The 14,806-nt window shown below is 45.9% G+C and overlaps 1 non-coding gene across 1 annotated transcript; it reads right to left on the bottom strand.

The window, feature by feature from the left end:
• Window positions 1-8,751: 8,751 nt before the first annotated feature.
• TRNAD-GUC lies at window positions 8,752-8,823 on the bottom strand. Its single transcript has one exon. It is a non-coding gene; the product is annotated as a tRNA-Asp (tRNA).
• Between the last annotated feature and the right edge of the window lie 5,983 nt (window positions 8,824-14,806).

Raw genomic sequence — 14,806 nt, 5'->3', positions numbered from 1 at the left:
CCTGCTGCGCAGGGTCATAAATACAGAGCGAGGCTACGCGCCTCTCTGGGAGCACCGTACCTTCGCACTCCCAACCGCGCTGCATTAACCGTCTGTGTAACGGCTTCCTCCTCCTCTCTGAGCTTGCTAATTTACGGTTTTCGTGCAGTAGGTCACCTGCCTGCCATCTTCTTTATCAGTATGCAGATGGGTTATTATTATATGGTTCGGATTTTTTTAGTTTAATTTATTTTGAACAGAGCAGCCCAGTCTAGAAATGGAATGCGATGTTTTTTCTGTGTTATGGGATTAACCCAAGTGAAGGTTTTGTGCAGAGACCATTCAAACGGAAAAGGTCTCCAGGACTCAGATTAGTCAGTCACCTGAGGACCATCGTCAGAGGAACCCTGCTCCAAAGGCACTTCTCTCCTGTGCTATCCACTCTCTAAGCAGCGACAGGGACATACAAAAATCCTCTCCCACATACCTGTTCGCTTAAATGCCTGGAAGCAGTGCCCACATAACTATGTTCTTACAAGAGCATGCTGGAAGAAGTAGAGGCACATCCAATCATTAAATTTAGGTTTCCTCCCCATTTGGGATGCGAGAATGAAATAACTTTCCAATGGAAGCCTCTGTGTATGTAAAAAAAAGCAAATACCTGACACGTAGCTCAGCACTGATGAAGCTCCTTGTCAAAACCAGTCCTGGAAAAGAAAAGAAATGAATGGGGAGATAGCTTGGATGGAAGGTGGTTATAAATGGCTGCTGGTGTTACATACAGGCTTCACACATCCACCATTTCTCATTCTGGCAGCAGGTTTGGGTCTGATATCTTACGGGAACAATTTTCAATGGTATTTGTTGAAGCGAGTTCAGCACACAGCAACACTTACCGGGCTGCTCCGGCACACGCGTTCCCCCGCACCTCAGCTGATAAATCACCAAACCCCCACAGCTGGATGCTCCTCACCGAGCACAAAACTGCATCCAGGCGAGGTCTGAGAGCACCCTGGGAGTCTTTAAACCTGATTCCTTATGTTGTGGACCGATGCTGCAAGCCTGCATCCTGATTAAGACAACTTAATTAGTGTCCCCCAGCAGAAGGAAATCCGAGGACTGGAGATGCAGCTGATGACAGGCACAGTGACTGCTCTGAGGCTGTGAACTGCAATATTAAGCATCCCCTCCTCAGAGCTGCTGTGTGATTCAGACCTGCAGAGCAGACTGGGTAGCTCTCAGCCACATGTAATGCATTTGATACAACAAACTTGTATGTTTAGCTGATTTTTTGGCTTGTATTTCTAATACACTTGAAGTTAGTATTATGGAGAAGAGAAAGCACTAAGTCTATGCTTCCATTTCAAAAAGTTTTTTTGGTTTTGGACAAATGCAGTCCCCGGATATAATCGCAAGAGTATCTGGGCCACGCAAGCAGCTGTTCCCAGCTCCTCCCTGCCAGGGAAACGCTCGGAGCAGCGAGCTCATCCTGCGCGGGATGTTTGCAGACACCTCCCTGGCCGCATTCAGGATGCATGACAGGGAATTACCCTTCCACGAAGATGAGACTTAACACAATGAAGGCATTTAGGTTTAAAACCGACGTAAGCAGCCACCTGAAGAGTGACAGCAGACACACATACCACAACTTGTGCAAGAGGCTGGTTTCCATCCCAGTACCCGGTGAGATGCGTGGGGGGACACAGAGACACCCTGAGTCCTCTGAGGGCAAAGTGGAGCTCCTTGCCACGGGGCCCACAGCCAACATTGCTGACATGCCTCTTTCCCACAGCAGCTTTTCTCCCAGACCCGTAAGGTGCCACGAACCGCTGGCAGCAGCTCTGCCCAGCCCCACTGCCGCGGGCAGCGCCACGGGCAGCACTGGGCAGCACTGGGCAGCGGTCAGCCATGGCTCCTGCCTGCACCGAGGGTTGTGTGCGGCTCAGATCTCTCCCACGGACAGCTGATGTCTTCCTGTGTGAGACAGCAAGCGACCCTCCCGAGAGAGCAGAAGGACCTTCGGTTTTGGTGCCTTTAAGCAATCCCAGACACGGCAGTGCTGGCATGCTCCTGGCGTATGGCACAAACTCCTTTGCCTTTATTTCATTTTTAGCTTGGTGCCTAATGAGTCTGTGGCAGTCACCTACAATTTCGTGGAGATATCGCAGCTGTAAAGAAGAAAATCTGTTTCATAAAGCCAAAAAAAAAAAATAATCAAGAATGAACAGTCAGGTTCTTCACACAAAGGAACTCAGGTATCTCCTGTTGTCTCCCAGACACAACCATTAAACATGAGGCACGATAAAAATAAAGCTGTGGCTAGGAAAAAGCAGCAAAGTCACTCCACATTCCTAGAAGCTTCTCACATGCACATCTCCGCCTTGGGACTCCTGCAAGGCCTGAAACATTTCCCGAAACATCAGGCCATTTCAAGATGAAGCAAACATCCTCGCTCAGCAGATGCATTTAGGTCACGTTGGCATTTTTAAATTATCCAGAATGCTAAAATAACTTATTTGAACAACAACAAAAAAAAGCCAACAACTAGTCATTAGAGTCACTGCCAAAATAATCTGAACCTATCCATAGTATTAAAGGCCGAGATACAACAGTTTTTATGTACTATTTAGCATCTCCCTTGTAGAGAACTCAAGTGTTGGTGCATCTGGATTTCATCTGCACCCAAATGAGACCGTGGGTGTGATGTTTCAGCTTGACCTGGCTGCAGCTGGTAACCATGTGTTTGGATACTGCCACTCGCGCTCAGAAATATTGAAAGGGGTGGGTGAGCACGTGCATACTGTTAGAAAAGATAATTAATGACTTAACAGCTAAGGTTAAACCGAGTCATTTTCTTGCCCAAAGAGACAGCTTTATTAGCCAGCAGAGAGGAGTATTTATTCATGGTTAGATAAAATATACCGTTTGAAGATAAGTGGCTTATCATTTAGCCAAAGGCCTCTTACAGCACTCAAGGCATGCTGTCAGAGCGAGCCAAGAAATGTCCTGTGTCGGTCTGCAGTGGGCAGGCGCTGATTTTTCTTTACGTGCAAAATTCGGCCATCTCAACTGCTAGATACCAACGTAAGAGACTTCCTTCCCATCTCTAGTCTAACAGGTAGAGCTAAAGCTGTCATTTCCCAAAACAGACCACACCAAGGGAGAGGTTTCATTAGCAGAGGGAGGTTATAACTAGATCAGGTATTCTTAGTTTGCTCAGAGAAAACCTGCTATCTGTTGTCCATAACATTATTTACAGATACCATGCTGGTAAAAGCAGCCTATGTGTCTCTTACCAGCAGTCATATTCCTCTGTTACAAATAGCAACACGGAGGTTGCTTCTTTCTTCCTCACAAGGAGTGTTCAACCAAGATTTTAGGATTAATTATATAAGGCAGGAACAAACAGCACTGTGTTATGGAGACAGATATACTGGCAGTTGTGTTTCCTTGGGCAAGTCAGCTGTCACTTCTGAGGCCTGCCTTTACAGAGAAATTAAAGTAGCAATTACGTTTAGCTAACAGTCTGAAACATCCGTAGGAAGACTTTGGTCACCTGTTGTAAGCTTATTACACCAAAATGACTAAGTGTCCTCCTGCACTGTGGGTCTGACCCCCATCAGCCAGCCGCCAGCCGTCCTATGGACACTGGTACTTACCTTCCTCCGGAGAGACCCCCCGCGTGGTGGGAGAGAGCTGGGGTGCTGCACCCATCCCATTGCTCAAGTCAGTGTCTCCTATTTCAGATTTTTTGCTTCCAAAAAACACAAGCCAGCATACGCTGTCACCTGTATGCCAAACCAGGGGGGACGGCAGGCATCAGCAGAGAGTCTGTGGAGAGCTGTAGGACCTCAAGCCAGAGTCACAGAAAGGGCAGAAACAGGCAAACCGTCCCACCCAGGCTAACATTCCCAAGCAAACACGTGCTTCCCTGTTGGCAAAGGCAGGAGACCTTCGGGGAGCAATGAGCTCAAGAACCAAGCTACCGACCGCAGCAGTCACAGCCCTCCCCATTCCTGTGCCTCTGCGGGGAAAAGGCAGACCTGCTTTAGCCTTACTCTAGGGACCACATAGCCCAGAGCATTGACCATTGGAAAAACGGAGTCCCAAAAAGGCCCAGGGCCACAGATGCTAAAAGGAGGAGCGGGCTCTGCCTGTCCATGTGAAAAGACCTGCCGCAGGATGAAACGCAGAGGTTTGTCTCCCTGTGCTGGGATGAGCTGGGCTGCAGTCAGGAGCAAACACTCACCTGCTTCCCATAACCCTTCTCCTCGTTCCCTTCGTCCTTCACTCAGAAAAGTTTATGTTGCATATTACATTCCCATCATACAGAATCTGGAAATGGTGTAGTTATCTGTAGTTTATATGAACAAAGTTTCATTTAATACCTTCGTGGAAAAATTGTGGAAATCAATGGAGCTCCTATAATGGAGCCCACTGAAGCTAGAGTACTCATGATGGACAGCTGGCAGCTCAACAATTCTTATTGTCAATCAACTTGTTATTCTGACACCCTTAAGTTACGGATTTTTTTTTAAACGATAACTGTCTTATAGGTTTGGTTATTTAAAATTTTGCTTTACCAGAATTGTTCTGTGGAACATATGAAACTTCTACGCCAGGAGAACAGCAGACAGCCTTCCAATAAGGCTGGGAGTCTGTGCCAGCACAGGGATTTTCACGCTATTTTAAGCATTTACAAGTTGTCTCAAGCCTTAAATGATAAAAACATCAAGTAGTGAGAGTGCACTGAACTCAATATTTTGCTATTCAGCTAGCCTAGTGGGAACATGCTAGTGCAAACATTTAAATGTAAGCACCAGCTGGAGGCATTTCCTTCAGCTGCCGCCACGAGGCATTGACCGGGTGTCAGCCAGAACCGCTGGACGCGCGTGAAGGCGAGACCCAGGAGCTGCTGCCCTAGAAGGAAAGGTATTAGCGACAGCCAGGGTGCCCTTATGGTGAAGGAACACAGATCTGCTTTAATAATAGCACCAGAGCTGAAGGTGACAACAGATGACTTAAAAGGACCAACAGCAGGTTTTGCAGAAACAACTTAGAGGCTTAAGGAAGATTTTATTAAGCCTAAACCATTAAAGAAATCTTGTTTGAGCAGTTTCACTTCATCACCCTGCCAAGGACAGGGTTTGTGGGGAGGAGAGGTACGTATTGCCCAGGGTTACAGAAGAGCCCATCACACATCTATCTGCGACACCTCCCTCTGCTCTTTCAGCCTATTTACGTGCATCACATCAGGCTCGCAAGCGCTTTTACTGGCACCACTGGACAAATAATTCATTCGTATGTGATAGAAGCACACCCATACCAAGCACCCGGGGCATCAACGGGCATATAGTCCTGGCTGGACCCACTCGCCTGCCTACAAACCACTCTCACCCCATCTCAGCCCACCCCCAGGCTCGGCTGCAGCCCAGCTCTGTGGGCACTGCTGCAGGTGCTGTGAGAAGTGCTGAGCTCCAGCTGGGCTGGGTCTGAATTCAGGAAAACGCTTACGGGCCTGATGAGCACTGGGCTGTGTGTGTTGCCCCAGCAGAGCTGAAAAACGCAGCACTGCAGGCACTCAGCCTTTGCAGGCTTTCAGCAGTATCTACAGACAGAGACAAGAAACTGGAGCAGATGTAGCGCTCACCAGACCCACAGCAGCAATTCCGCATGCTGAGCAATGACTAGTGATGCGCTGGGGAGAGGCTGCGTCCTGCAGAGCTGCTCTGTGGGGGTGCAAGGGAGTCACCTGATAAAAAACACCCAACACCTTGTTTAAAAACTAGGGATTGGAAAATAAAGTTTAAAAAAAATGAAGACATATTTTCCAGCAATTTACCCAAAGATTATCCATAGCCAAGTAGCAGGGAAAGCAGAGTCCAGAGCTGAAGGAATGATTTGTTTAATTTATTTTTAAAATAAGATGCTCTCAGTTTCCCAGGAAATTCTCTAAAAGGACAACATTGTGCCAAAAAAACCCCAGCTTTAGTTTTCATAGTCTCAGAGTGATACATTTATAAGACTATACCAGGCTAAAAATTGACAGCTCAAGAGGATCACCGTGTCTCTGAAGACAGAGAATGAAGAGCCAAGAAACAAGTTATTAAGGCATAAAAAAGATACTCCCTTCAAGTAAAATACTGTTGTTGTATGCATGGGAGTAGGAGAGGGTAGGATAGCAGTCTCTTTTTTCTTTAGAGAATACAGGCTTTTGAATGAAATCATGAATGGTACTATAAACTAGAAGCATATTTCAAATAAACGTGGAAGTGACAAGTGTTATTTCAACACATCTAGTTTCGTATCTGTTGAAAGAGCTGTTAAGAAGTCTCTCTAAAAGCACTGGAATTTTTTTGCTCCAGATACTTTCCATCACTGTGAGCTGCAGTCACTGAGCAAGAGGCTTTTAAGTATGACATTTCTTTTAGTATTTTGTTGATGCTCTCTGATTTGGAAAAATCTGTTCCAAATACTACAATCCAGTAACTAAAATGACCAGAGATCAGTGATGTGTTAATCAAATATTGCCCAGGAGTGACCAAAAGCCTTATTGTGGCATCAAATTGCATTGTAATGTGTGGTTTTTTAATGTTATACTGCACGTCCTACACAGGACAGCCTACAAAGCGTGAAACCCAACTTTACCTTCAACGTTGCATCGGCTCACGAAGAGTAATCTCCATGCCAGCGTTTCACCTTTCAAGAAGCAAAGGCTTAACCTTTCCTCCAGATCTGCCCCGTCGGTTTACACTCGCATCGCGCAGAACTTGCTGACAGCAGGAACGTGAACAGCACCATGCTTACTCACACGTCCCGCAGCAGCTGCAGGAGCTTTCTCTGAAGAGAAATTAAACACGTTTCTTTAAGTCACTTCAGGTCTCAGATCACAGGCTCCCGAGCAGGATCATTAAAGAGCACGTGCTGCTGTCGACTGTCACTGCTCCTCCAGTGATGGTGGCAGAGGTTGCCCAGGGCCAGCTTAGGGGTGCAGCATCCCAGGCCCTTGCCTGGGGTGGGCTGGAGGTGGGCGCACACCCCAGCAATGCCCCAAACCCCAGAGTCCATGGAAACGCTCCCAGATCAAGCACGTGCCCCAGAGTACCATCTAGGTTGGATAAAACATAGTTTAACAAAACTTAGCAAATATAGTTGAAAATAACGTTAGGAATAAGCTGAGATAGGTTCACTTCTTTAGTGGTTTCAGCCTCCTAGTGAAGTCCACGTGGAACCAACCACCACTTCTAGGAGAAAGAGTTGCAGAAGCCAGCACAAACTAACAGATGATCACTAACATGGTGATGGAAGCAGGTTTGGATTTCCTTGCTTCAGAAGAGCTAGATCAACCTCTGCAAGTATAGATGAGGGACTTCCAAATTTTCAGGGAGAAGGTCTAGAACTGGGGTTATAGCTGTGGCTCCTACTGCAAACACATTGCTTGGAGTAAAAGAGTCAATCAAACAAACCCTTGCTCATCAAGAAACTTAAATGTAAGTGTTCTTTCTGCAAAAGATGTTTAATCATTCTTCCTGAGAATGATTAAACATTTGCCAAGAAGCCTGTAACTGAAAGGGCATGTACTGCAGAGATACCTCCCCACAGCCGGACCTGCAGTTGACCCAGCCTGGGTTCACAGTTTCAGTTCCAGAATCTCACATTTTCAGTCCCACGGACCAGTATTACTCACTGCCTGCAAAGGTGACGAAAACTCTAGAAGAACAAGCAAGAAAACTCCAAAAGAGGCAGTGGGATTAACTCAGGCACGTGGATGCTGGCAACCACCAAACACAAAACCTGGCACGGTCATCCCTCCGTGGTACCCACAGGAGCCTGCCGAGATCCGCGCCACGCTCCTTCAGACTGGCAGCAAAGGCTTTGCATACAGCACCGTCTGGGCTTCACAGCAGGGGCCGTTGCTGTTTTACCAAGTTTATACTCCTAGGATCCAGCTCAGAACAAACATCAGCGCTGGGCCCGATGCAGCTGCCAGAAGCCAACATACCACGGAGCAGGGTTTGCTCTGGAAGTGGAAGCGGCCACGCAGGTTTTGCAACGGGAGCTTACTTCTGACAACAGCTAAGCTACTGAAGGGAGTTGGCTTTTTTTTTTTTTTTCCAGAAGAATCTCTTGGAACTATTAGGAGTCATAAGTTCAGTGGGCTGGTTAAAAAAAAACACCACGTAGTTTTCATGTGAAAGTTTGCTTTCAAAAATGTGTTTTGGTCAAAGTTTAGAAGGTTGGCATATAAATTTAATAAAGGAGATGATGATAAGGAGGTGCAGACTTGAAATAAGGTACTGAATTGTAACAATAAGGGCAATCTAGGTCTCTCACAAATTATTAAGGGTCATAATACCTCACTGGATGTTCTTAAAAATTAAGGTTAAACTTCTAGAACAGGCACTAGAGGCAGTTAAATCAGAAATTAATTCAGGGCAGTATTACTGTCTCACTTACGCAGCATTCATACTGTAGCACCAGGAAGGCTTCTGCTCCACAGCTAGCTGAGCATCCCTCCCAGCAGCACCGGAGCGCCCAGCGCTGGCTGTCCCACCTGAGCCCCTCGACACTCACAGGGTGCCCACGGCATCTCTGTCGCACCCCCAGAGCCCTTCTCACCACCTCCGCGTCTTGCGGTAACGGGCACCCACCTAGCAAGGGCAGGAAGGACGGCAGCTAACATGGATCCGTTAGTGTACGGACCGAAAGGGCAAATAAAAACTGGTCACAGAGCGGTTGGGAACCAAGCAGGGCAGGAAAAGGGACTGTCACCTCCCCGTCGGGGAATCGAACCCCGGTCTCCCGCGTGACAGGCGGGGATACTCACCACTATACTAACGAGGAGTGGAATCAACCCCCATAAGCTCATGATTTGGGTGACCCTCACTGAACACCCTGCCCAGCACCCCGCAGACCCCGTTAATTATCCTGCTGTTGTTCCTTTACTGATGCCCTCACAGAGGCCGCCGGTTTTCTCTCCTGTCCCCCTGCTGCTCTTGCTGCAGGTCACTGTCGTTGCTCTGGCTGTAACAAATCCAACCTTGGCAGCACAGAGAGGCTGCTCAAAGTACCAGGGTAGCGACTATTTGCCGTGCCTCGGCCTCTCTCAGGCGTGCAAGCTCTGCTCACACCAACTCGGTCAACAGCTGAGACCATCTGTGCTAGTTCAGCTGACAGAGCGCTCACCACAAAGCTTCCTGTGTAAGGGCCAAGCTCGGGCTTAAATATTTTCTTTACAAACATATACATGCGCACATATCTATGCATACCATGTCTGTAGGATATACACTTTAAAGAACATGGAAGCTCAGCTCCAATACTTATTGCAGCAGTCTAAGTCCAGAATCACTGCTCTGTTGGTATCAAAGTCATGAGATTGCGTTTATGTACGTAAGAATATGATGCTGCATCGCACCCACTTCCATGGAAGCAGCATGTCAGAGTCTGAGCTAAGATCCATCTCTAACATCAAAAAGTTAGAAAAAATATTTCTTTTTGGTGAAGATTCAGAAACTTTTCTCTCCCCATCCAACCTGCTGCCAATTCTGGAAAATTAGGAAACACACACTGTGAATACAGGGAAAACTCAACAGAAGAGATTTCACTTCCAGATTTCACAAGAGCTGAAGAACTTAAAGGAAAATGTAGAATCATTTAGGTTGGAAAAGACCTTTAAGATCACTGAGTCCAACTGTAAACCTAACACTGCCAAGCCCACCGCTAAACCATGTCCCTAAGCACCACATCTACATGATACAAAGCCACGTGGGGTGAGCACCCAGTGTTGCTGCCATGGGCTACAGGCAAGAGGGAACTCCCCCCGTCCTGATCAATCGTACCCAGCTGTAGGTAAGGGAAATCACCACACTGAGGCAGTGCCTACAGAGCCAGGGTGGGAAATGAGCCCTTATTTTTGTGTCAAGATTAATTTGGGGTTTGTTAGTTGATACAGAGGAAATGGACACAGAGCCGAAGCACAACCACAGCTAGTGAACTGTCACCAAACAGCTTAAAATTACTACTACATTAATTTCCGCGGCTGGAACATGCTGTGGAGTGTTTTGTAACTGTATCTGTGTGCTAACAGAGCCTCCAGCATGCTGCAATGTTTGCCTAAAGTTCCTCTCTTGGTCTGGCAGCGGAGCTGTTTGCATTGGCAACTCTCTGTCCCGCTTCCCTGTGCAAGGTCCCAGTACAAGGGAGAAGAGCAGCTGAAAGCGGAGAACTTGAAATCACACACTTTTTATGAGATTCCCCAGAGGTCTCATTCTCACCCCATCAGAGCAAAGAGCAGCAGCATTTGGTCTGAAAGATGCTTATAACATCTATAATACATTCCTGGTGGAAGCTGGAACTGATTTTTTTAAAACTGTCCCACAGCAGAACTTAATATCACTTTGTCTGAAGGTTTTTTCACTGTGTCCTTCTCCATGTTGTCAGTTTTCCCGTGGCAGCAGAATCAAACTCTAATCTTCAAAGGACATGAGAGCTGCAGGACTGAAGGGTTTTCCTAGCTCATGTAGGTCTCAGTTTGAGCTGACAAACAAATACCCATAAAATGCCAGAGACAGCTGGGGTGTTAACTCAGAGGTAGCAATGGATTAATTGAGAAAAGCTGAAACAGCTACTGACTCCAGCTGTCAGCTCAACACCTCATGCAAATGATGGCTAAAGAGCCTCGAAGGCTTCTGAACTGATCCCATTTATAAGTTTAGAAGCAAAAGGTCTCACGCTGTTGAAACTCATCACCTTTCCCGGTAGATCAGAAACTGATGCTAAGGCCCAGCCTCGTGCAGGACCTCTGGCCAGAAGGCCCTGCCTGCGAGCCACCCACACCACCTGTGAGAGAATGAATTTGGGAACGGCAGGTGGGTACTGTAGAGTAGACAGGTTTCCAGAGGATGGTGAATGGTGGCTTTCTTAAAAACTGGCTGTCATTAAATACCCCAAACTGAAAGATGAATCAATTGCAACTTTAATACAAATAAATTTAATGGCCAGAAGAGAGATCAGGTTATTAGATGCTGAACACTTGAAGTTCCCTTGGCACCAACTAAGAAAGAACAGAGTCTCACTGACCGTGGGGTTTTTTGTTTGTTTGGGTTGTGCCTTTTTGTTCCCTTACCCTTTCCAGTAAGAACAGGTGTGCTCTACTCTTGGGGTATTTGTGCACACCGTGAGCTCAGCAATGTGCCTTTCATGAAAGGTAAATCCTTTACTAAAGTCTCTGCTTAACCAGGGGACAAACAAGTAACCACAACATACTCGGCAGAAAGAAGGAAGAGAGGCATCCATGAGCAGTCTTGTGTTGTCCAGCCCCAGCTATGTCAGAAGTCCTAGAGCTGGCTTCAAAACAGCAATTCGGCATTACTCGCACCCTGCGTACAGGTCTCCAACGGTGACCTGAAAAGTCTTTCTTAAGAACTAATGCCTTTTCTTCTTAAATTACTGATGTAAACCTGTGTACATCCTACACATTCCCTGGGAACAGATTATGTTAGAGACAACTCGATAATTTGCATATCTAGACACATCTCGGTTATGGAAGACTCACAACCTTTTATACATATAACACAAACCCATCAGTAAAAGTGAGGAGAATGTAACATTGCTTACAGATTGCAAGTTGATCTCCAAGCTAATAAGCAGCCACAAACCTGTAGATCTTGGTTAAGATTTTTAAATCAGATTCATCCATTGCAGAGTGTTCCTTAAGTGAGTTGTAACTCCATGGAAGTTAAACACAAAACCAAGCAAAACCTCTCAACTTCCCCTAGAAGGGGTTACACTTCTCCAGTGTATCCACCAGCCTCAGACGCTGAAACAAAATGTTCTTTCTACTAAGAAAAGTTACAGACAGGCAAGTGATAGAATTGCTAGAGATCGTCCTGGAAAAAGGTGTATCTACCCAAAACGAGAAAATACAGAATGCTGTTGTCCTGAGCTGACTGTTAGGAATGCATGGCCTCTGGCAGGACCTTGACAGGGAACTGAAGTGATAAGCTATAATGAATCGATCACAACAGAAAAGTGGTAAGGGACTATAAACTCAAAAAAAAAAAATCAAATACAGCAGATGACATCAGTTCTGGACTTAACAGCTAGCACCGCTTCCAGGTCAATGGCAGTGACTTAGAGTACTTTTTAAAAGCAGCAAACTTAATTTGCTGCAGTCAGTTCCTCCAGTGATACCTCTCTCCTACATCTCTAATGCCACTGATTGGGGCGTTCGCTCCTCGCATTTACTGTGCAAAGAACCTCTCCTTGCATTCCCTTGCTAGCAACACCTGCCCCCTTGCTGCTTCCAGGCTTGCATTCCTCTGCTGCCTCCAGTCTCTGATGACCAGTCTCTGGTCAAAACTCAGGGCCATTCACCTTCATATACTGGTCTCCTTCAACAGAATCACCCCATTTTGTTTGTTAAGCCCCGTGATCCCCACTAACAAAGACAGAAAAGGCTACAACAGGCGGTACCTTCTTGGCCTCTGGCTCTCACTTCTAAGGTTTGCTCTCAGGAGCAGCAGCAGTGGGAGCAAGGCATTCCCCACTGGAGACGAAGACAGTTAAGGAGCCCTGGAGCTGGCTGGGCACATATGATGCTGTGGGAACAGACAGGCTCCATCTGTGGGCGAGGATGGAGCTGACCGGCAGGGCATGGCCACCAAGGAAGGCTCCTGATGACGGAAGAAAGGTAAATGTCACACTCATCCTCAGGAAGGCATATATGGGGTACTACAGGCTGGTCAGCCTCACCCCAGTGCCCAGGAAGGCTATGGAGCAAGTCTTGAAGACACATCTAGGCCCATCAAGCCCAAGGCAGTGATGAGGAACAGCATGGCTTTACTAAGGGCAAATGGTGCCTGACCAACACAATAGCTTTCTGTGATGACTGGTTCTGTAGCTAATGGTGGAGCATCAAATGTTGTTTATTCTGACTTTAGCAAGGCCTTTGACATCATCTCTTATAGTTAACTTAGAGCCAAATTGGTGAAATACAGAGTAGATGGAAAATCAGCTGAACAACCAAACTCAAAGGGCTACGACAAACAGTACAGAAATTATTCAAAATTTAATTTGCAAGTAATTTCTTCAGTGCTTACTCTGCCTTAATACTCATGAGCTGCAGGCTCTTTACCTTTCAGGACTTGCAGTCTGGAGTTTGGCTATGAATCTTCACTCTTTGTATTTCTTCTGCCTCAGTTGATGGAACGTATTTCATCATCTGCTTGAAACACACGGTCATTTTGGATCTCTCTTCCATTCGCATTTCATCATGCAAAAATCTGCTAGAACACTTCCCCTACTCATTGCTCAACGTGTAAGCTGGTTTAGGGGAAAAAAAAAGCAAATCTCCTTTACAATTATGTAAAGAAAACCAGTGCAGGAATCTCCAATAAACCATGGCCAAAAGGTTCTCTCAGCCAACACTGCTAAGCCAGAATCTAAAGGGTTGAGAGGATAAAGTGTTTGTACACCACAGAGGTATCTGTCTTCACATAAAAAATTTGGCAAGTTGCTCATCAACTCAAGCATGTTTCTTAGACCTTAAGCACTCTCAGGGCACATATTTCCTTTCTACATGGCATGGTTTTTATGTCCTTCCCAAGAAATGCACCTTCAGGAACCAAAGGGCTTTGTTGTGTCCTTGGAAGAGAAATTTTTAGCTACACCGAGTGTTGACATTGCTTCTTCCGTAACTGCTTATGACCCTGCCATAACAGAACTACTCTCATCATTTCCCTTCCTGCATCCAGCTTCCACACTCGGAGTCTGGGCAGCCACAGAGTTCCTCCGGCCTCCTGGCAGCAATTGGCCCCATGACCCTGTAAGGCTACAAAGGAGCCACCACAGCCAAATTAACTCTCTCAACTACATACTTACAGGTTGCATAAAAATTCTCTCCCTGTCCTGCCTGTGGAGATGGAGCAATACCGATTGCTCTGGAGCCGTTAACGATGCACCTCCCCAAGGCAGAGAGATATTCATGGTGCAGCAGATGCCGTCCTGAGTCCCCAGTGCAGTTTATACATGAAGTATTTTATTCAACAGGAAAATATCACTCCGAGTCACCTGCATGCGTGAACCAGCACGTGCTCTCAAGTTAATTTGGAAGGCAAAAGCTTAGAGTAGCTTCATAGCATGCTTTTGACTTCAAGACTGCAAAACTAGTGTTCTTTAGGACATGAAGTGTTTTTAAAAACAGGACCTGAATCTAAGGACTGCAAAGTTTAGGCTTTTAATAAAGGAGAGGAAGAAAAGAGCATGAAAACCATACCAGCCACTTTCCTTAGTATAAAATGTTACACAAGGACCCCCCAGTACCAAGCATCACAGCAATTTATGATGCTAAAGGAAAAAAACACAGCCAGAAATCCCTCCCCCAAAACCCACAAATGTAGGCAAACAATGAACAATCTCAAATTATTTATTAGGAAAAGACAAAGTACTGTTTCAACATTCATACAGAGCAAATGGTAATAAAACCAGGAAATTAACTGTAAAAAGTAGGCCCATCACAGAGGAGTTGGGTTATGACAAAATAAATGAAATCCAAACTTCATTCATGCAAACAAGCAGTAAATAATTATTTACAATTTTGATGGGATGAATTACAGCATTGGGCATATTTGGGCCCAAATCAAATTACTCGGTGACATATTAAAGGGATCTAATCTGTACATTCAGTAACGAGAATCTATAAAAAGAAAAATAATTTAAACAATTTACAAGAGCTGTATTACAGATGGCATAAAGGTATCATTTACAAGAGCTGTATTAACAGGTGACACAAAGGTATCAGTAATTTATGAATAAAAAATTTGTAGCA

Source organism: Cariama cristata, unplaced genomic scaffold (genome assembly GCF_000690535.1).
Source record: "Cariama cristata isolate BGI_N322 unplaced genomic scaffold, ASM69053v1 scaffold39535, whole genome shotgun sequence".
NCBI lineage: Eukaryota > Metazoa > Chordata > Aves > Cariamiformes > Cariamidae > Cariama > Cariama cristata.
Note: the sequence above shows the minus strand (reverse complement) of the source record. Positions and strands in the feature narration are given on the sequence as shown.